The 22,626-nt window shown below is 39.0% G+C and overlaps 1 protein-coding gene across 4 annotated transcripts in view; it reads left to right on the top strand.

Annotated features, from left to right (window-relative positions):
• PARP8 (poly(ADP-ribose) polymerase family member 8) overlaps nucleotides 1-22,626 on the top strand; it is a 270,423-nt gene that overhangs the window by 52,454 nt on the left and 195,343 nt on the right. The window contains exon 1 of one of the 4 annotated variants that reach the window (XM_027772069.1): nucleotides 9,167-9,185. The exons of 1 other annotated variant lie outside the window; for it this stretch is intronic. The gene's annotated coding sequence lies outside the window, so the exon portion shown is untranslated. Of the gene's footprint in view, nucleotides 1-9,166; nucleotides 9,186-21,749; nucleotides 22,140-22,216; nucleotides 22,321-22,626 lie in introns of those variants that run through there. 2 more of the 4 variants (XM_006149030.3, XM_027772067.1) reach the window with 2 other exon arrangements.

Raw genomic sequence — 22,626 nt, 5'->3', positions numbered from 1 at the left:
AGAATGATGACTCTTATCCTATTAACAAGCAGATTACAGTGCCAGTTGAGAGACAATGGCTTAGAAAGTTGAGTTGATGCGAGGCAATGTGGTATGCATTCCGAATTCATAGCCAAGCATGAGCTTGTATGGTGTCTCCCACGTAGAAAGTACAGGAAATCTTTGAGTTTTGTTTGGATGTTAGAGAGACACCTTTCACCATTATATCTAATAATTCACTGGACATTTTGGTCTCCAACCCTGAAATTCTAGACTTTGTTGATTTAATACCCAATAGAGGATCCATAGCGATATTTCATTTCATGATCCATCCTTCATTAGAGGATTATACTGCTATGTATTCTTTTAGGCTCTTCAGGCCTCTAGACATACAGTCAGAAATTTTAATGGTGGTATATTGTTGTCTAGGTTAGTAAGTCTTGACTCTAAAATCTCTATTTCTGAGAATAATGAAAAAAAAAAAACTGAAGGGCTCTCTTCAGATGGCTCCTAATTCTGTCAATTCTTATAGTAAAAATTAATGAAGATGACAATTCATTGCCAGTGCTTGGGATTAGTCAAGATGTTCTTCAATAGGTGAATGGGTAAATAAACCATGGCATGCACACACACACACACACACACACACACACACACACACATACACACATAGAAATATTGTTCAGTGACAGCTGGCCCCGTAACAACGTTTAAGTGTTATGCTGAGGAAGCTGAACCTGTATGGCCATCCAGGATTCAAATCTTGGACCATGGTAGCGTGAAAAACATATGAGGCATACACATGCCTGCCTAGGATTCAAAGGATGAGAAATCGAAGGAAAAACATTTCTTTAAAAAAAAATTACTTTTGGAAGGGAGGGGGGGGAAGAGTACCCTTACTAGAGCTTCATCATATTGCACCCCACTTTCCACTCACAAGCTTTTCTAGACAGTATCTTAGGCCTTCCCAGTGTGCTCAGGGTAACCGAGGATCCAAACTCCTGGTCTCCATGTGGCTTCCAGCATTGCAGAGCAGTGCCCAGCTGATGAAAGAAGTTGAGTTCATGGGTCCAAAACTCACTGCAAGAAGAGCAGTGAACCCAATTATTTGTCTCATGCTCAAAAAGAATTAGAGATGTGGACCTGGGGAAGGGATAGTAAGGAAGAATAGAGCTTTTAAGCAGAGAGTGGTCCTGAATAGGTTGCCAAAAAGGAACTGAGGTGGGTTTTTTGTTTTTTGTTTTGTTTTTATCTTGTTTGGGAGGGAAGGGTCTTTGTTGAGGCTTATTATCAAGAAAAGCTTATGCATGAGCTTCCCTTGTGGTGGGGGTCACGTGTCCTAAAGGTCACACAATACCTTAAAGCAGTCTCATAACTGCAAGACCCTACTTAATAGTGACTAATTTGGTAACTTGTTAGTTGAGACTGTTAATTTGGAAAAAGCTGTTATCTCCGTTAACTTTGAAGGTACAGAGGCTCCTATCTTGTAATTTACTCCAGGGCATTAGTAAGTCTTGCTTCCTTCAGGTTTCTGAAAAAAGAAACAAACAAAAAACTTTACATTATCTATGTGCTCTGGGATGCAACAATTGGTCTCTACTTTTTGTCTAATTAAGTCTCATAGCAAGGAATCATAAATTCTTTAGGAGCAAGAGTTACATGTCCATAGGTCAAAAGAACATAGTGACTCTGGAAAAAGTGAAAATTAAAATCTAACATAACACAGCTGCCCAGTAGAGCAAACAGAGGCTCTGCTTTTGGGGTCCCTGCCCTATCTACCTGTTCACTGGATCTAACTCCTGTCTCATTACCACCTGTGCCTCCATGACTGGGCCAAAGATTTATTAATTTTTAAAAATAAAATGAGTTAATGATGACTGCAGCAAAGCTCACTCACATAGATTATCTAGAGCATTTTATTATCAGGAATGAAGATTTGGTAACCTTACAAAGTAAAACTCCCAAGTGGTGAAAGTGCTAGCTCAGGAAACATAGTCCTAGATACCCACGATAACCTGGTGACAGAAACTGAGCCTTGACATCCAATCCCATTTTCTCTCTTATATTGTCTTGTACATATTTAAATATCTTAATATTGTTTTTTCCTCTTCATTTTTTCCTTTTTTATTTTCCTCCCTTTTTTAGCTATATGACATATGGAAGGTAGTTAAGGATTTTTAAAACCCAGAATATCAAGTTAGTCTAGTGATAAACTTAGAAGGGAAACAAATACCACCCAGAATTCTTGAACTTGGAGCAGATACTGTTTTATTTTTAATCATTTTATTTAACTTTATTTATTTACTTACTTATTTTAATTTTACCAGAGAGGGACAGAGTGAAAGGGGGCAGGGAGTGAGAAAGCAAGCTACCAGGTCCGAGACTCAAACCACAGTTGGCCATGTGGGAGTCCAGTGCCCTTCACCACCACGCCACCTGCTGGCCCCCAGATGCTGTTTTAGATGACTTTTTTTTTTTTTCAATTGCTCAATAGAGAGTGTAGATACATGTTAAATTATTGGAGAAATAGTTAAATTCTAATAGGAGGATACTTGGGTCTTTTGTGGTTTATTTTTAAAGGAAAAGTTTATTTTGATATTGAGGAAATGAAAGTATGGATATTTGGTATTAATAACATTTTTTCCCTATGTTTGAGAACTTCTCCAGCTTATCAGTTTAGATGGGAGGAAGAAATCACCTCCTGCTTTAGAAGCAAAACTGCCAAATGCTTGCTTTCTCAGCCTCCTTTGCAGCTAGGGTACAAGCATATGATTTAGGTCCTGCCAATCTGTTTGCCTGTGCTGAATTGTGACTGAGGAATTAATAAAAAAGAAACAGACTCAATTATACTTTCTCTGTTTCTAGTGCAGGCAATGTAGCAGCTGCTAAAGTATCTGCTGTATAGTGAACAAGTGGGAGTGGTAATGGTGTAACAGTTGGCCTAGGATTGAGCAATTGGTATAATTGCTGCTCTCTGCAAGCTGCAGCCTTGTTCTTCATGGTGGTGGCAGTGGTTTCCTCCCTGGAAGGTTTCACAGCAAGGTTTGGGGCATGCTTCCTGGCTGCTTTGCTCTGAGTCTGATTTTCCGGGCTTCTCAGCAGTTCTACAAACTCCCAATGTTTTTGTGAAAAAAATTATTTACTTTTAAAATTAGCCATAGAAAGCTTCTGTGGTTCATACATTTAAAAATCCAAGATATACAAATATGAAAGATGACTAGCACACAACATTTGTGGTTTTTTATTTTTGTTTTTGTTTTTACTTTTGTCTTTAGTTTATTCATTTTATTTTCTTCTCTGAGCTAGCGAGATACAAAGGGAAAAATGCACCCCTAAAAGGGTGCACTGCCACAATTTACCTCCAGCCTTAGCTAGCTCCAGATCACAGGTGTAAGTGTACCTGGAGTGTTCAGGGGACCTGGGCCAACCTGCAGTCTTGCGTTACTGTTGTACCACTGTCCCGCTTCAACCTCTTTTTTTTTTTTTAAAGTTAGTATATAAAAGTTTGATCTCCCAACTTTTGTTGACATGAGAAAATGAGGTTGCTTCAACTAATTAGTTTCATATCTCACATAGGTCTATATGCCCCAGCCCAAATTTATTTTAAGCTATTTTCAGACCATATGTTAAATAGATTCCATTTGTTTCCTTATGCATTTGTATGTGATATGTGATATATATATATATATATATATATATATATATGATGTGCAAATATTATGTGTATATTATATGTATAAACATTTTTAACATACACAGACATACATAACTCTTCACATAGTTTGGAGGCCTACACAAAACTCTTTTCCTAAAGAAAGAAAACGAAGACTTTATTTACATTCATAGTATTTGCCTTTAAATATTTTACTCCACAGATGTATTAACATTTTTGTAATTTTGTGACCAGCAGATGGCATAGCTATTATATCACTGGACTGCCACATAGTGACTGCTGTTTGACTCCTAGACCCAGTGACTTGAAAATCATGCCGGGTGCTTTTGCATACATGCCCAATATCCCAGGAGGAGAATGGAGAAGGGATTGCCATGTAGCCATCCCCTCTGAAGGGTGATTTCTCACTTTCCTCTCACTGTCTCTGTCTCTCTTAGCTCATGCACCCTAAGTCAACAACCTCTTAAAAAAAAAAAGATTTTATAATTTTAAACAGTACTTTAAAACAAGGAGATTATTTACTAAAAAAATTTGGCTCTCAACCAAAAGATGTAGAAGTATATCCTAGATGTAATTTACTTGTCTGACTTCTACATAGATAATTTTAGGCCTCTGTGCTTTGGAATGGGCCTACCATATGTATTGTACTCATGTACTGTGCTCTACAAATGCCAACCAAACACTGACACAGAAGAGCTACAGGGTGCTACAGAGAGCTGGCAGCTCCCAGGTGTGCGTTAGTTTCTACTATTTTCTCCATCTTTCCTCTGTGCCTGACACATTTCATGTTACTGTTTTTAAATGTTCCCTTAGCTACTGAGCTAATGTGCATATATCTGCAAGGGGTCTCATGTGAACCTGCAAATAATTAAAGATGCATTAGCTCCCTGGAGGGCCACCATGATTCTCAGAACAAGCCGATATACCTAGCGACCTAATCATACATTTTCCTAAGAAATGCCTAGCTTTGAGGAAGAAGTCACATCACTCAGCAATGAGTATTATAATTATTCACAGCAGTTTGCCTGGTGCTATATAACATCCAATTTACAAAATTAAAGGTAATGTAATTCAAAAGAAAAATAGCCAGTTTTAAGGAATGAATGGCCATATCAACTATTGGAAGTGTCTTTGATTTAGAACCTCTATATTAGGGTTTCATGGGGCCTATATTTTTAATTATTATCCTATTCAGCTTGTTGTCACTTCCATTGAGCTTTTCTAGGACAAAATAAATCAGAAACTGATCTTTGATTAAAAGCTAAAAAGTGAGACAGTTCTGAAGAGATCAGGACTAACCATTCAAGGTGTCTAAAGACTAATCAACAAAAAAGAAACATACTACAAAAATCCTGTGAAATATGCTCAAAATGATATCTTTTTTTCCTTTTTTCTTTTTTTTTTTTTTAAGAGGAAGAGTTTTCCTGCCAGAGAGAGGAGTTGAAAGTTTGGAGGTCTGACACTGCTCATCCCACAGCAGGAAAAAGACCAAGATACTAAAGAATTACTTAAACTGTAGAAGATAAAGTTTTTTTGTTTTCAGAATGAATTAGGATGCTAAAGCACACAGTTCTAAAGGTATATTATTTGAGAGACCAGCAGGCAACATGGTGGCTAAAGGTGCTGGACTGCCACATGGCTGACTACAGTTCAAGTCCTGGACCTGGTGACTTGAAAATCCCATTGGATGCATGTGCATGTGTGCCCAAAATTCCAAGAAGAGAATGGGGGAGAAGTGATTGTGATACAACCGTCACTGCCCCCAGACATGATTTCTCACTTTCCTTCTCACTGTCTCTCTCCAGTGAGTGCACATATCCTATGGCAAAAACCTTAAAACAAAAAGGTATATTATTTGAATGTTTAATTTATATTCCAAGCGCTTAAAATTGTTTCACTGGGGCCAGCAGGTGGCATTGCAGTTGAAGCTGTGGACTTCCACATGGTCACCACAGTTTGAATCTCAGACCTGGAGGCTCGTTTTCTCACTTTGTTTCTCTCTCTCTCAGAACACATATCCTGTAGTAATTTCAAAAATAAAAATAATGAAAAAAATAATGATAAATAAAAGGAAAAAATTACTATTTTTAAAATTGTTTCACAGGACCAGCAGATGTCCTAATGGTGATGTTGCTGGACTCCCATGACGTCAAACGCAATTCAAGTCCCAGACCCTACGGCTTAAAGCTCATGCCCAGTGCGTGTGCACGTTTGCTCAGAATTCTGAGAGGAGAATGGAAAAGGGATTGCAGTGTGGCCATCCCCCTTGGGGTGTGATTTCTCAGTTTTTGTCTCTCTGTCTCTGTTTTTCTGGCAAGCACACATATCCTATAGCAAAAATATCTCTTAATTAAACAAAATAAAGAAAAAATTATTTCATTATTAAACTTATTTATTTTGTTATAAAACTAAAAAGTACAATAGCATTACAGTTGAATAATTCATTGTGTTTTAAATGAGATATAAATGTTTGTCTTCACTACCTACAGTCTTATTACTTGGTTTGTCTTCACTACAAGTCTTCTTACTTGGAGATAGCTGTAAACGAGGATTTCTTTTTTCACATTTGTGTGTGTTACATTTTATTTTTTTTAAATGATAAATACCATACTAGTATTTGTATTATTTCCTCATGAGCCTTGCTTTTGTCATTTAATAATATGTCTCAGTGCTCCTTTGAGAACAATATCTACCTCTGTTCCATATTGTCAGTGACTACAGAGTGCATTGTGCAGATGTTGTTACTTACTTACCTTGACTCTCACTGATGATTATTTAGATTGTTTCCAGTTTGCCCTGGCAAACAACACTGCAATGGACATCCTAGGCATGTAATATTGCAAATACATCAGAATGGTCCCTCTGGCAAAAAGAACATACACTACTGTTTTTGACAGATTCCATTAAATTGCACAGTAAAAATATTTCATCATCATGCATGCACCCATTCTAAGGGTGTGTGAGCATGGCCCTTGTTGTCAGGCTATAACAACAAGATTTCATTTAAAAAAATACATGCTTTGCCAATTTATTAGTTAAAAAATGTTAGCATGGGCCTGGCAGGTAGCGTGGTATTAAAGGTGTTGGACTCCATCATGGCTGACCATGGTTCCAGTCCTAGACTTGATGGCTTGCCTTCTTACTTTCTCTCTTTCTCTTTCTGGTCAGATTAAATAATAATAAATAAAATTAGAAAAGTAATTATTTAAAAAATTATAGCTATTCATATTTGAGTCATCAATGTTTTTGAGCATGTTTTTACATATTCACTGGTAATTTATTTATTTGTCTTTTTTTTTTAATTTTTTTTTTCCCAGAGGTCACATACACTTGCCAGGAAGAGACAGAGAGATAGAGAGGAAGAAAAAGAAAGCACTCCCTAATGGGACTTGGTCATGTCTTCATCTCCTTTGCTCCATTTCTCCACTTCTTTCGGATTTGGGATGCACACATATACATAAACACACACATGCCCGATGTGTTTTTCAAGCCTGGGTTCAGGATTCAAACCACATGTTGTTCATGTAGGATCTGAATTCCCTTAACTGCCAGACCATGGGGGTGGCCCAGTAATTTTTTTTTTCTCTTGTTTTTTTTTTTTTTTCTTTTTCTGTGTAATACTTGATCTACTCTTTTCAATAGAGTTCTCACTGTTTTCTTAATAATTTTAAGGCCAAGAAATTATCTTTTTATCTGATGCATATGAGTCTAATTTCTTTCTCAGTTTGTTTGTATCTTAACAATAACTGTTGGGACTGGCAGGTGGCGTGGTAGGTAAGGACGCTAGACTCCCACATGGCCGACCACGGTTCAAGTCTCAGACCTGGTGGCTTGCTTTCTCACTTTCCCTCTCTCACTCTCTCTCTCTGTGTGTGTGTCTTTCTGGTCAAATTAAAAAAAAATAAATGAATAAATAAAATTAAATAAATAATTATTTTAAAAAACTGTCAAATTTCCTGCTATTTAGATTTTTATAACTTTTATGTAAACAAAAGATGTTTTTGCCATTAATATTTCCAAGTTTAGAATCTTTCAGGCCTCCTCCAAAACCACTTATAGTAAATTATTTTCATGCATTTTACTTGTCCCCTCCTTGTTTGTGGAGCAGAGGCAATGCCTTTAGTCTTTTAGGCAAATGGGATTTATATTTCTGTCATTATCATCCTTACTCAGACTCCAACTCAACATAAGTTCTCGCCTTCTCATTTTTTAAAAAAAATTTGCTAGAGGCCACATGCATTTTCCAGAAAGAGAGAGAGAGAAGGAAAGTGAGAAAGCACCCCTAACCAGTGGGGATGGGGACCAGGACAGCCACACCGCGATCCCTTCTCCTTCATTGTCCTCTATTCTCCTCTAGAGATTTTCGTCATGCACGCATAACACCTGGTATGCTTTTCAAGCCACCGGGTCTGGGACTTGAGCAGTTAGCTATGTGGGATATTACAACCTCCATATTCTCTAATAATTAGGCCTTTAGTTCCCCTCTTACTCTATAAAACCAGTCCTCTTCCTGGGTTTCCCTCTGGCTCCTTGGAACCAAGTCAAATGTGGAAGTGACTCAGAAATTTCCCTTCCCCTCACACTTTATTTCCACTTGGTTAAAAAGTTATGAGATTCTTCACTTTTAATTTGCCCATCTTCTTATCCATCTTCCTCTGTTTTAGATGAAGTAGCCTGAACTACCAGGACTGAGGGATACCTTCTCCCGTGCCTTTCTATAGACTGGCATATTCTTGGAATCTTGCTTTGTATGAGGTAATGGGGAAATTTAACCACTGCATAATTGTTTTTAATCCTCATAACAATCTTTTGAGATAGATACTATTTATTATCCCTATCTTAAGGAAGTGGAAACTGGGGTTTAAAGAGCTTAAGCAAATTACCCAAATCATAAAAGGAGTGGTGAGGCCAGAATTCAAATCTAGACAACCCAAATCTGAGCCTAAGCCCTTTGCCTGATGATAACTCTCTGCAGCTGAGAGCTATATATGATGTCTGCAGTATTTTACAAACCATATTATGTCTCTTTCCAAGAAATCTGCTGTAGGGTAGAGAAGGTGTTACTTTTCCCTAAATTCCCTTGTGCATAACATAGGGCTTAAAATGTGGAAAATACTTACAAAAGAGTTGTTTTTCTGTCATAGTTGCTGTAACCATTCAACTGATTCATTGTGAATCCTTAACCATTACTTTAAAGGAGTCAAAAGAAATGAAAATCATAGACCTTTCCTTAGAGAATTCATAGTTTACTCGGAAAGATAAACCACAGATACTTAGAAAAACTTAGAAATATTTACCAAAGAATTATCTACTTAACACCCAAGAGGATGCATTAATGAAGAAGCAAATGAAGTTTGCTCATAGATGACTGAATGCATGGTTTTGCTTTGCCTTGCCAGTTATTTTGTCCAATACTTGGGCTCATGTTTTACTATTTTTTAAAATTTCAGATTGAATTTCTAACAAAAGAAACTTCAGTGCAAGCCTGTGATTTGGAAACAAGATAATACAGAAAGAGAAACTCAGGATTAAGGTCAGATTCTGTGTAACTGCGATGATATAGAGAAAGCAGCGTGAGAGGGAGAGAGAGGGAAAGTGAGGAAGCAAGACGCCAGATTCAGGACTCGAACCATACTCAGCCATGTGGGAGTACAACGCCCTTAACCCCCATGCCACCTGCCAGCTCTGAAAAATGACTCTTAAGGAATTGCTCTGAAAGGATGAAGAAAGTGGCAGCAAAGACTCATAGCAAGAGCTATGCTTAGGGGCCCGGAGAGCTCAGCCTGAGTCAGCACTGTGGCCCTTCCTTGCATAAGCAGAACAGTTGCCTAACCATAGGGATGCTGATCTTGAACTTCCCGTCTGTGACCTGCACAGACTGCCCCTCCACTGCAGGAAGTATTGTGCCTGAGGTGTACAAGTAACCCCTGTCAGTGCCTATAAATGGAAAACGGCATTCCAAAAATGCCACTGGATAAGGGTCTGGCAGGTGGTACAGTGGCTAAGGTGTTGGACTTCTGGTCCTGAACCTGACAGCTTGCTTTCTCACTTTCCCTTTCCCTTTCTTTCTCTCTCTCTCGTCAAATTAAAATAATAATAATAACAATAACAACAAATAAAATAAATAATTCTTTTTTAAAAAAATGCCACTGGATAGAAGGGGTTGAGGAAGTTCATGTGGAGGAGAAAGTCCCTGCTCTTGAACAGTGGTAAAACATATTCTTATGTTTTATAGAGTCTTCTGCTGAAATCAGATAAATGATATTTACCCGGCCCCTAGAAATAGGCCGTTTGTGGAAACTGTATATGATGAAAAAAATGCATGGATTTCAAAAACTTTGCACTTTAATTCCATTTCTCTACAAACATTTCGAAGACTCCTTGTATGTTACGGAAGTTAATTTTAAAAATAAACATCCATTTCTTTTATAAAAAGAAAAATAGTAAAACAAAGACCTTATTTATCCAAGTGTTATGATATTAATGTAAATTCCCAGCATGAGGAAATAAGTGATGATTTAAATATGCGTAACTTGGAAGTCAATGTAAGATTATTCCTTTTGAAATAAACTGAAATAGTTTCAAAGTATGCCCATAACCCATGTTGTTATTGAAAAATTATAGATAAGGAAAAGAAATAGAAATATCCACAATGCTACCACCTAGAGATAATCACTCAATGTGTTGGTGTGATTCATAGACACACTATAGAGTACCACCATTCGATTTGAAGAATCTAACTTTACAAAAGTTTGATTTCAGACTCTCCCTTCAGCTTACAAGCATGAACTAAGCATGACAAAATACAGGCATCAAAACATCTTTGCAGATATAAAGCTGGTAATTGTACTAGGTTTTCTTTCCAGGAATTTTGAAGCCAGACAGTGGCATAACAGTTAAACTCGATGCCCTGCAGTCTAGTGTTATATGGGAAGATTCCTGATTTAAGTGAAGTCCAGAAGCCTCCCTGCCTACGTTGGATATGTGTTTGCCCACGATACAGGGATGGCTGAAGACTGGAATAGATCAAGGCATTTGGGACCTATTGGAGGTGCTCTTTCTCTCACTCTCTCTATCACCTCCTCATGAAAGAAATAGATTAACATTATAAAACAACAACAACAACAACAAAAAAAAAAACAGAACGAAGCAAACTTTTTTAGTTTATTGCAGTAAGGTTTGGGTGAACTCCTTGCATCATTTTATTTATTTTCTTTTACTGCTTGTATCACTCAGCAATTACTACAGGAGTGCTGAATAACAAATCTGTTTCAAACTCAGTGGCTTAAAACAATGATCATTTTTCCCCATTTTTATGTGTTAATGTCTGATCTAGGCTTGGGTAGATTGGGCTTAGTTCCAAGATGGAAGTTGAATCCAGGTCTGATCTATGTATGTCTTATTCTTCAGCAGATTGCCTAAATTATGTTTTCCTTATGGGGATAGCAGAAATGCAAGAGAACAAGTCCAACTATATAAGTGTTTGCTTATTTCATACCTGCAAACAGCCTATTGGTTAAGGAACATCAATAAACATTCCATCTTGCATGAGACCAAAGAGTCAGTCTCACATTCATAACAGTGAGAAGTAGCATTTCCCATGCAAATGGGCAGCAAAGGAGAATTTTTAAATAATAATGTACCTATTCGAATAAATTTTGGTACAATAAGTTTGCTTTGTAAATTCTCAAGGTAATTATGTGCTATTAATGTGATATAATAATTTCATTTTACTGGGACCAGCAGATGGCATAATGCATACGTTGCTGGACTCCCATGTAGACAACTGTGGTTTGAGTCCTGGACCCCATGGCTTAAACTCCCAGCGGATGCATGTGCGTGCGTGCCCAAGATCCCAAGAGGAGAATGGAGGAGAAGGGATTGCAGCGTGGGCATCCCCCCTGGGGGGGCGATTTCTCGCTTTCTGTCTCTCTGTCTCTCTCTGTCTTTCTGGCAAGCACACACGTCCTATAGCAAAAAACCTCTCCAAAAAAATAATAATAATTTCATTTTACAAAAATCTGTCCTATGACAGTTTATTTTTTATGGATGGCTCAGTTTCATAAGATGGTTTTCAATGCATTTCTTTCTTATCAAGTTATTCTGTAACTTCTGTTCCATGATAGTCACTAGTAATAGCAATATTAATTCCAATTCCTGGTTTTATTTCAAATTTTTTTTGTCACCCAAAACAGTTTAAATGGTAGAGAAATCATTCTAAATACAAAATGGGTCGGGCGAGGCTGCAGTGGTAAACAGCTGGACCTATATGCAGTTTGTATCCCCAGACCTTCCTGAGCATGTCAGACTGATCCAGTCTGACTGAGATTGGGGGTGTATCATGGCATGAAGGCTCTGTTGGGGAATTTTGTATCTCTCTCTTCCTAGCTCTCTGTCTGTCATAGAAGAAGTTAATAAACCAACATAAACAAAACAAAACCAAAATTTCCAAATATTAGTCACATAAGGCAGTTGAAAGGCCAGAAACCTCAAGAGAAAGAGTCAGATTCAGGGCTACTAAGATTCTATGGTTGCTTTGGGGGATCAGAAACTGGGGAACGGGGAAGAGAGCTGTGTTAGGCTATCAAGCAGAAAGTTTCTGAGAGTTCATCCACTGCTTTCATAAAAGCAAAGTCTTAATTGAAACGTAACAAAGTGGCTTTGAAAAGAGTGTCCAGTGCAGTCTCTCTGTTAGTCCAACTTGCATTGCTGCTGCTGTTTTGACCATTTTCTCAATTTCCATCTCAACAACCCTGGAAAGAACACTGTTCCCTTTGAAAACAGGTGGACTACTTGCTGTCGAAAAGCATTATAATTTGTTCTTTCTTTTTCTCTCTCTCTTTCCTTCTTTTTCTTTCTTTCATAAACTTTTCTCTCTTTATGGTCATAGTTTGGGAAGCAAACCCAGTTAGTTCATACTTCTGGTATTAGGCAGAGCCACACCTAAAATAACCTAGACAGGAAAGAAAAATATATGGCCGGAGTTGGCAACCTTTTGCTGGAAGCTTGCTAATGTCAACTGTTCAGGCAGCCAGTATGCCAGGTGGCATGAGGAAATAGACGTGCGCTGTATGAGATATATGAGCTGCTGGCACTGACTGAAAGTGGTGGTGCTGCTGTTGTGGTCACACCTGGTTCTGATGGATTCAAACTTGGATTGGACCTTGTGTAGTAACAGGCTATGCTGTGGGCTAAGATTGATTTGCTGGGACAGGCAATCACTGCTATGGAATGCAAGCATTTGATATGGGGTGACTATGTCACCTTCTACCAAATTTGGTGTGTAAAACTACTGCCAAAGAAGGCTAGCCAGCAGACTGAGACGAGCACGTCATCATATGCTTTCCCTTCCAAAATCTTTTGCTGGTTAAAAGTTTCACGTGTCTGTTTTTGCTTACCATATAAGTTCTCCATGAGGGGATTTCTGAGCACCTTCACAATCTCATCTATAGTAATATTTCTGTCCACTTCATGCTTTCTTTCAATGGTATGTTAAATGAACAAACAAACAAAACAGAAGCCTGCTCTGTAGTGATTCCAGTTTCTGTGGTGTAAATAACCCCAGCAGAGCTGACGTCAAGCTATCAATGTGGAAATTGCTGAATGTGGAATTGGGAAGAGAAGTGCCCAAGTGTTCTTGCAAGTTCATGTGAGCCAGCTTGAGCTCACCACTGCCTCCATGCCTTCCCACTGCCTAGAATGTCCTTCTTCACTTTCTTCACTCCTACTCGTCCTTCCATACTCAGCATCACTGACACCCCCAAACCTCCAGCCTCAGCTCAATCTGAGTTATATGCTTCTCATTTGTGTTTCTATTTTGTGCCGTGGAAAGGTACAGTCTTTCTCTTAAGCATTTATCGAGTGCTCTTTGTGTTTCACACATTAGCTTACGTCTAGGAAAAACAGTATTGATCAGAGCAAATTACTCAGGTTCAGGGCACATTTCCTCAGCCTTTTAAGAAAGGAGGATGAACATAAGTGTGGTTAATATTATTAATGGAGTAAGCACAGAGGAGAGGCACTGATGTGAAACATAACCTGCAACTATAATTGTTATACCAAAAGAATAAAACGAGAAGAAATCCAAACTATGAGGAATAAATCATTCTTTTCTTGATATGATTCACCCTGGAAAAAAAAGAGATGAGTAACCATGTAATGAACTCATGTAGAAAATGACTTTATCAGACTAGCAAGAGACCCAAAGAATACATTGCCTTCTCCTTTTCTTATGTGCTGCCCCTGAACAGAGGAGAGGGCACTTGGCCAGGGCTTAGCAAACTGAACTGCTTCATCCCTTTGGCAATAGTGATTGTCCAAGAGATAGACTCTTGATCCTATTGTATTATATAGCTAATAATATTGTTTTTATCCTGAGATTAATATCAATAAATAGAGCCTAGGGGAAACTAAGTTATCTTTCCACCACTGGGTTTACTAAACTGGAATGTTACAAGTTTAGGATTATCAGAAGACATTCTCCCTCGTTATTTGAAAGTAAGATAATGACAAGTGTGGACCAGCCAAGGTCACACTGGTTAAGACTGCTGGATTCTTCCAGGGTGAACGTATGGTTTTTTTTTTGGAGAGGTTTTTTTTTTTTTTTGCTATAGGGTGCATGCGCTCACCAGACAGACAGAGACAGAGAGACAGAAAGTGAGAAATCACCCCCCAGGGAGGATGGCCATGCCACAATCCCTTCTCCTCCATTCTCCTCTCGGGATCTTGGGCACGCATGCACATGCGCCTGGCGTGAGTTTAAGCCACTGGGTCCGGGACTCGAACTGCAGTCCACTACATGAGAGTCCAGTGACATAGCCATTACGCTAACTGCTGGTCCCTGTATGCTTTGAATCTTAGATCCGGTGACTTGAAAAACATGCCAGGCATGTGTGTGACCACCATCCATGAGAGAGTACTTTCTCACTTTCTCTCTCTTCTCTCTCTCTCTCCTCTCTCTCTCTCTCTTTTTCTCTCTCTCTGTCTCTCTTGCAAGCCCATATGCCCTCTGGCAAATTTAAAAAAGAAAAAAAAGAAATGCCAAGCAGAAATGGAAACAGGAAAAGAGAAAGTTCTGGTTGAGTTATCCCCAGCTCAATTTTCTTATCTGTGCCTTTCTCCAGCTCTTTGGACTGCTAGGCCACTCAAGCACTTGCCCCAGTTATACTCTCCAGCAAATTGTATCTGATCTTTGCTGGTTTGAGTTACAGTTTTGTCATGCAACCAAATGTTTCCTGACAAATATGGTGACCGTGAATGAGACCTGAAGTAGTCTTCCCTGACTGGATTGTACCAATAAGTAATATACCTCCAGGGAGGCACTTGTCCCACAATTCCTCTAGCTTTCTCTCTGCCTAAAATCTGTAAGGATTACCAGACGGCACCAAGCACATCGGGTTTACAAATATGAATGAGGAGTCCCTATGCAGGGACTTAAACTTACTTATAACAAATGCATCCAGACAACATGATAGGAAACTATTAGAGAAATTGAGGAAGCAGATGAAGATAGAATTGCATATAAGGGAGAGGGAGAGGGCCAGCAGGTGGCAGGGGGTTAAGGCAGCTGGATCCTACCTGGCTGATGGTACAGTTTGATTCCCAAACTGGTGGCTTGAAAATCACACTGGGCTTGGGTGTGTGTGTGTGCCCAAAATCCCGAGAGGAGAATGGAGAAGGGCGAATGAAGAAGGAGAGGAGTATGGAGAAGGCGGTGTGGCCATTTCCCCTGGGTGTGATTTCTCGCTCTCTCCAGCAAGCACACACACACACCCTATAGCAAACTAAAAAACAAAGGGGGAAGGTGAGGAGAAAATAAAAGCGGCTCCTTAATAGTGAATTCTTATTAAGCAACTTCCATGATTCTCTTTGTATTAATTTCATGTAATTTATACAACCATGAAAGTATAGGACCTTTTGTTATTTCTATTATTCATATAAGAACACTGAGCTTTTATGTAATAAGAAATTATGTGCTTTGCCCAAGTTCTTATATCTAGTAAGTTGTGGAGCTGGAAATCTCTTCAAATATAACTCTTTTATCCCAGAACCCAGTCATCACAAACCTTTCTTAGAAGGAGTGCTAAAATCATCTCATGATTCATGTCACAAGAAATGTGATATGACATGGAAACTTTTATCTGAATTTTAAAAATAAACTATTGAATGAGGCAGGCCTCATGGCCTAGTGGTTAAAGAGCCAGATCCAACATGGCTGACCATGCTTCAAATCCAGGCCTTAGCAGTTTGAAAAAATTCTGGATACATGTTCCTGCATGCCTGTCCCAAATCCTGACAGGATGGAGAAGTGGGAGAGAAGGGATTGTGGTGTGACCATGTCCCATTAGGAGGTGCTTTATCCTCTCCCTCTTTGTCTTTTTCTCTGGTGAGCACATATGCCCTCTGGCACTTTTAAAAAAATATATGGATTTTTGAAATTACACAGGACTGGGCAAGCAAGTGGTGTGGTGGTCAAGGTGGCTGAATCCCACATGAATGACTACATAGTTTGAGTCCCAGACCTAGTGGGACCAGCAGGAGGCTTGATGGTTAAAAGCGCTAGACTCCCACGTGGCCGACTGTGGTTTGAGTCCTGGACCTGGTAGCTTGCTTTCTTACTTTCCCTCTCTCTCTCTCACCCTGTCCCTTTCTGGTCAAATTAAAATAAATAATGTTAAATAAAATAATTCTTAAAAAGCAAATAGGGGGTGTGTGTACGCTCAAAAAGAGAAATGGAGGAGAAGGGATTGTGGCATGACCATCCTCCATGGGAGGTGCTTTCTCACTTTCTCTCTGTCTCTCTCCTGTGAATACCCAAGCCCTCTAGCAAATTTAAATTTTAAATTTTAAAAGAAAGAAAGAAAAAAGAAAGAATGAAAGAGAAAAAAGGAATAAAGAAAGACATAAAGAAGAAAGAAAGAAATAAATTACACAGGGCACAATTTCTGAGTAAATCATTGCCAAACAAGCAAAAAACTTGACTTAAAGTTTTTGATCTAAAACTTTTTAGAAATTACATATTAGGTATGTTACAGGCTCAAAATTATTCAGAGAAATCTAACTTTTTAAAATCCATTTCCCCCCAAACTTACTTGAACCTGGAATCTTTTCTGAGGGAAATATCATCATATTATATAAAACTAATATCCCACACAACACCTTGGGGGAAATTATTCTCCTTTGAGAGTATGGTAGAACAAGTACCAAAGTTAATACAAATTGCAAGTAATCAATCAAGCAAGTATTTAGAGTACTGTGTACTCAGCACTGCCCCAAGGGCTTTTATGGGCAGTGGAGACGAAGAACAAGTAACAGGTAAAAATCTAAATCTCAAGGAAACTAAATCCAAAGCAATAAAAGATAACACTTAAGACTTCACTTCAACCCAATAAATATCCATTGAACTGTTCTCGAAGTATTCTCTGTTGTCAAAATAGTCTCTATTGTAGACTCTTTGGTGGTTGCTAATATTAATAAAAATAGTTTCTGCTTTTGGGAAGTTCAACATTCTAGAAATGGAGAGTTCAGGGAAAAGGGAAGATTATGAGGGTTGGAGAAATCAGGAAAGTTCTTTTTTAGACCTTTTAGGTCTAGGGATCAGCAGTTAGCATAATGGCTGTATCACTGAACTCCCATGTAGTCGACTGTGGTTCAAGTCCCGGATCCGGTGGCTTAAACTCACGCCGGGCTTGTGTGCATGCATGCCTAAGATCCCAAGAGGAGAATGGAGGAGAAGGGATTGCAGTGTGGCCATCCCTCCTGGGGGGTGATTTCTTGGTTTCTGTCTCTCTGTCTCTCTGGTGAGTGCACATGCCCTGTAGTAAAAAACTTCTCCAAAAAAAAGAACTTTTAGGTCTAGTGTTGGCTTTAAATTTTTTTTAAATGAATAAAAATTAAGACTTTTGAATGACAAATGTGTGTAACAGAAAAGGGATTGCTATCCAGACTATATGAAGGCCTCATAATATGAATAATGCAAAACTAGAAAACCAATAATAAAAGATATGACAGGCAATCATATAGGCTACACAGATTGTCAATAAATCTTGAAAAAAATGTTCAATCTCACGAATGATTAGGGATATACAAATAAAGATAAGATGAATACTTTTGATCCAGCTAACTAGAAAGAAGTTAAAGACTGGAATGTTGCCAACATCTAGGTATTATCAAAAACTGCTGGTGCAATATAAAATGATAAAGCAATATTGAGAGCAGTTTGCTTGCACCTATCACATTTTTCAAATTATCAGTTCCCTGTGACCCAGTGAATCCACTTCTAACAATTTATCCCCCTCAAAAAACTGCTGAAACTGTGCATAATGATGTGCACATTGTTTTAATCACGAAACATTTTGAAAAAGCCATCATGACTGCAGAGGCATGGTTAAAATATATTATGGCTCATCCATTCGGTTAATTCTCTGCAGCGGCTAAAAGGAATGAGCTAGATCTCTTTAAACGGATATTTTCTGAAATGACTAGAAAAGTCAAGTTACAGAATGACTTGTTTTATTTACATAAAAATTCCTATGTATAAATCTGTCATGTACAAATGAGAATAGAAGGATTCCTCAAAAAACTATTAGGTGTGAGGAGTGACATTAGGGTCAGGATAAGTGGAAATTTTAACATTTTAGCCTTTGTGATAATAGCATGTCTTAATTAATTTGCACTGAGAATATATTTATGTAGTATGTGTGGTCCTTTAAAATAAAAGGAGAGGCATTCAAAACAAAGATTTAATATGAATAGATGCTGAGAATAAGTTTGTTTGCATGGGTTAGTGAGGCCTCTAATCTAACTAAAGTCTAGGATGTTTCTAGAGTGGAAAGGGGAATGAAGTTTAATGAGAACAAAATGCAACCAAATTACAGCAAAACCTAGAATTAGAAAGAAGATTTTGGGTTTCACATTGTAGTTTTGCTATTAGCTAGATTCACTAGGATGTTAGGAAGAGCCATAAAATCTCAAATCACCTCTGTACTGCCCCGTTTGACCTTAGGTTAGGGGTTATGTAAAGAGCCAATTGGGACAAATTTCACATTAAACACCTAAGATTCTCTTCCATTTTGAAAGTGTATACAAGAATGACTTTGGTTCGTTCAGAAGTTGATTGCTAGGCCTATCAAATGAGGTCAGAAAAGTGGGGTTACTTTCACCCAGAGCAAAACTACTGTCAGCTTTATTAAGAAAAGATTGCTTGGCTCCATTCTATTTCGATGAGTCCTTAGCAGGTATTTTGAGTTTTATGAATTCCTTTCCATTAAAGAACTACTTCAAAGAGAAGTTACATAAAACTTATAACCAAAAGAAAAAAAAAAAAAAAACCTTAAAAATGTGTGCTCACCAGATTGGGGTGGGGGAGAGAGAGAGAGAGAAAGAGAAAATATCTGTCATTATGAATGGTCACACAGCAATTCCTCCTCTTCCATTTATCCCTCCTTTTTGGATTTTGCGCATGCATGCACATGTGCCCGACATGTGTCTCTAAGCATAGTATCTAGGACTCCAACCATACAATAAGCTGTGTAGAACCCACCCAGTGACTTTAACCACCATGTTATCAGTTGCCGCCACCGCCCTCCCCCAAAAAAACCAAAAAACGAAAAAAACGTTTGAGACTATCTTCTTTCCAAAGGCTTTTTCCTGTTTTTCTCAGAAAAACTTCACTGGTTGAATGGTCCTTTGTGGTCCTTTCCCACGGTATTCCCTCAGACCCACTCTATCCCTCTGCACTGATTCTGTCATAAAGCGAAAGCTCCTTTCCATGGTGGATCTAGGCTACTGGGCATTCCCATGGGCTTTGCTCTGATGCTCACACATGTGACAAAGGGGACCATTGCTTGCTTTGCTAATCCTGCCTCCTTTCTTTTTCCTGTAATGTCCATGGAGTACGGAAGGCAGGGTTTTACTTTTCTGAAGGCTTTACTAAGGGTTGGGCCATTTGGGAAAGGAAGTTCAATGCAGGAAAAGGGAACTATAACTGCCACTACAGAGGCTATTTTGAGTGCCCACAGGCCCCAGGCCTCCTTCTGAATCCATTATAGAATCTTGTTGGCTTCACTCCTGGCCTGCAGGGCCATTTTACTTCCCAGAGATTTTTGAACATTTATCTTCCTTAAAGTTCAGTTCAACTGCTGAAAAGTACTGAGAGAAGAAAACGTTCATTGTAGATTGTAGTCCATGTCCCGCCTTAGATAAGTTCATTAACACCATTGTGCCTCTGGTTACACTTCTGTAAGATGTGAAGAACAACAACATCTATTATTTAGGGTTATTTTGAATATTAAATAAATTAATACATGTAAAACTTTTAGAGCAATATCTGACACTTAATAAATTCTGGGTAAATGTGAATTACTCATGCCCACATCACACTATTGAACTTAATGCCATATGTCCATTGCCTTATGCTTCTGCAATTGGGTCTTTCAGAACAGATGGGGAATTTGTATTTTTCTCTAATAAATTCTAACATTGGCTTAGGGTCTCTTTTCTAACTAATAGGACATTTTTAACTGGATGCTACCATGTAATGTAAAGATTATTATTTTTAATTGCTACAGAATGCCACCAGCATTCTCCCTCATAGTGAAGATAGATTTTTATTCATTTAACAAACGGATAAAGGGCCTACTATGTGCTATGTTCCTGAATAGACATGAATATGTATGTTTGAGTGCATACAAGTGTTTAAGGCAGGACTAGAACTTTTTCATCTCAAAGGTGCATATAGTTTTTAATAAAAAAATAAAAAGGTAAATTGGGGCCCGCAGGTGGCATAGAGTTAAGGAGCTGGATCCCACATAGCTGGCTATGGAGTTCAATTGAAAATCACACCAGGCATGTGTGTGTGCATTCCCAAAATCCTGAGAGGAGACAGGAGCAGAAGAGATTGCATCATGACCACCCTAACTCCCTTAGGGGGTGATTTCTCACTTTCTTACTCTGGCTCTCTCTCTGGAGAGTGCACATACCCCATAACCCAAACAAAGTGAAACAAAAACCAAATAAAAACAAAATGAAACAGCACTAAAAAAAAGTTAAAGGTCAATTGATCACAAATAATCTATACATTTAAGTAAGAGTTGGAGATAGGGCAAGGTATAGAGGAGATTCTGGCTGTGGGCAGATTTGATGAGAATCATTTCATTGGGAGGTAGACTGGAACAACAACACCTTCGAGTGGTTCTTATTAGAGAAACGTAAATGCCTACTAGGTAGAAGGTTAGTTTTATTTCTATCTTACTCTTTAAAATGTTTAAATATTTAAATATATTACACCTTGAGGGCATGAACAGAGTGAGGTTAGCTTTGTTTAACAAAAACAGGGCAGCCTGTGAAGCTTGAAAAAAAATCAAATATAGGACAAATCACAAGAAGGCCTATTTTATGCAGTGAGTAGTAAACTAAAAGGTGATTCAGGCTTTGGTAGCTTTAAAACAATGTCAGACTTATCTGTAATAAGGGTTCTGTTTTGACAACACAAGCCTTACGGCTAGACAACTGTAAAAGAAATCCTTATGAGTTAATAGACTTATAAGCCGTTTAGAGAAGTTTGAGCATATAATGGAAGAAGGAAGTATTCATGATACTCAGTGGTGATGTGGAAGAGAAAAGGGTGCTTTTGGTAGACAATGAGGTCTACATGAGGCAGATATTCAGAAGGTCTTGGACCTGTCCCACGCTAGCCTGGAAGCACAGAGCAGGAGAAGTAGCCTGGTGTAACTGTGGCTCTTCTACATCAAAGGCTGCAGTGGATCTGGACGATGCAGGGGGGTGTTTTCTTTGACAACTCACAGTGAATATGACTGTACAGCAAATTATTTCAGATTTTTTTTTTTTTTTGCAAGATGAAGGAGTTGGAACATACGGTCTTTTATTGCTTTTGACTTTCTAGACTATCAGGAATGACTTTCGTTCCTCCTCTCAGACATACCATGTTGCCACTGTCAGAATCAAAATTGGACTGAGAGTTTGAGTCACTTTGATAACTCTGGGGCACTTAGGCTGATAAGAAAGAGGATGGGAACTGGGGTAGTATAAAGGAAACTGGAGGCAGACAGTGATTACTCATGCACTCAGCCAACATTCAAGCCCTCTTCTCCAGCTAAAGGCAACTGTCAGAGACCCTGCAAATGCAAAACAAACAGGAGACATGGTCTGCCTAGGGGAGCCTTCTCAGGGGAGAAAGCACCAAGAAAAAAAGCCCCAGGAGGCCTATTCTAGGGCATAGGGCAAGATAGGAATAGGACAGCCACAATAGCCTGAGATGTCCTCAGGCAGAACAGAAAGTGAGAATCAGAACCACCCCTCTTTTCTAAGCTGAACATGATTGCAGGAGCTTCCCCTCAGCTGACTGGCTAAGGGGTAGCTTTTTGGAACAAGTCAATCAGGTATCCATCTTCCAGGAAGACCCTGAAACGGGCCACTTGATTCTGCCATTATTTGTTCTGAACAGAAATACCTAGCAAGAAAAGAACTGGTGAGTCTTTTGAAGTGGAGGAAGTCTTTCAAACCGGCTCGGTGCCATAAGCAGTGCCCCTTAGGGGCTGAACTACTTGGATCTGGGGGAGAAAGACTCTGGCATTAAGGGGAGAGTGCATGTCTGGAGTTAATTTCAAGGTTTTTTCCATCTCGCCTGAGGTGATAACAAGGAAAGATTTGTAGGTTCTATTTATTTATTTTTTTTAATTTGTAAAGATTTTCTTTTCCCCTGTTTCCCCTCTCAGCCACTCTGGTTTGGGTTTTCCATATGACTCATAATTCCTTTCGAAAGTGGAGTCGAATTCATAAAAGTGGTGGAAGGGGGAGGGAAGGCTGGGAGCCCCAGGGAGTCTTCACTACCTACATTGCCACTCGGCTCGGCGCGAGCGCAGGTCGGGGGTGGGGAGAGCCAGCCTGCGCCCGGGATGGCGGACACTACCGAAGCCCCGGCGGCCGGCGGCCGGGCCGGGTGACTGGGCGGCGAG

Source organism: Tupaia chinensis, unplaced genomic scaffold (genome assembly GCF_000334495.1).
Source record: "Tupaia chinensis unplaced genomic scaffold, TupChi_1.0 Scaffold000251_1, whole genome shotgun sequence".
Classification (NCBI taxonomy): Eukaryota; Metazoa; Chordata; class Mammalia; order Scandentia; family Tupaiidae; genus Tupaia; species Tupaia belangeri.
The sequence above is the reverse complement of the archived record's forward strand: the minus strand, read 5'-3'. Positions and strand labels throughout refer to the sequence as shown.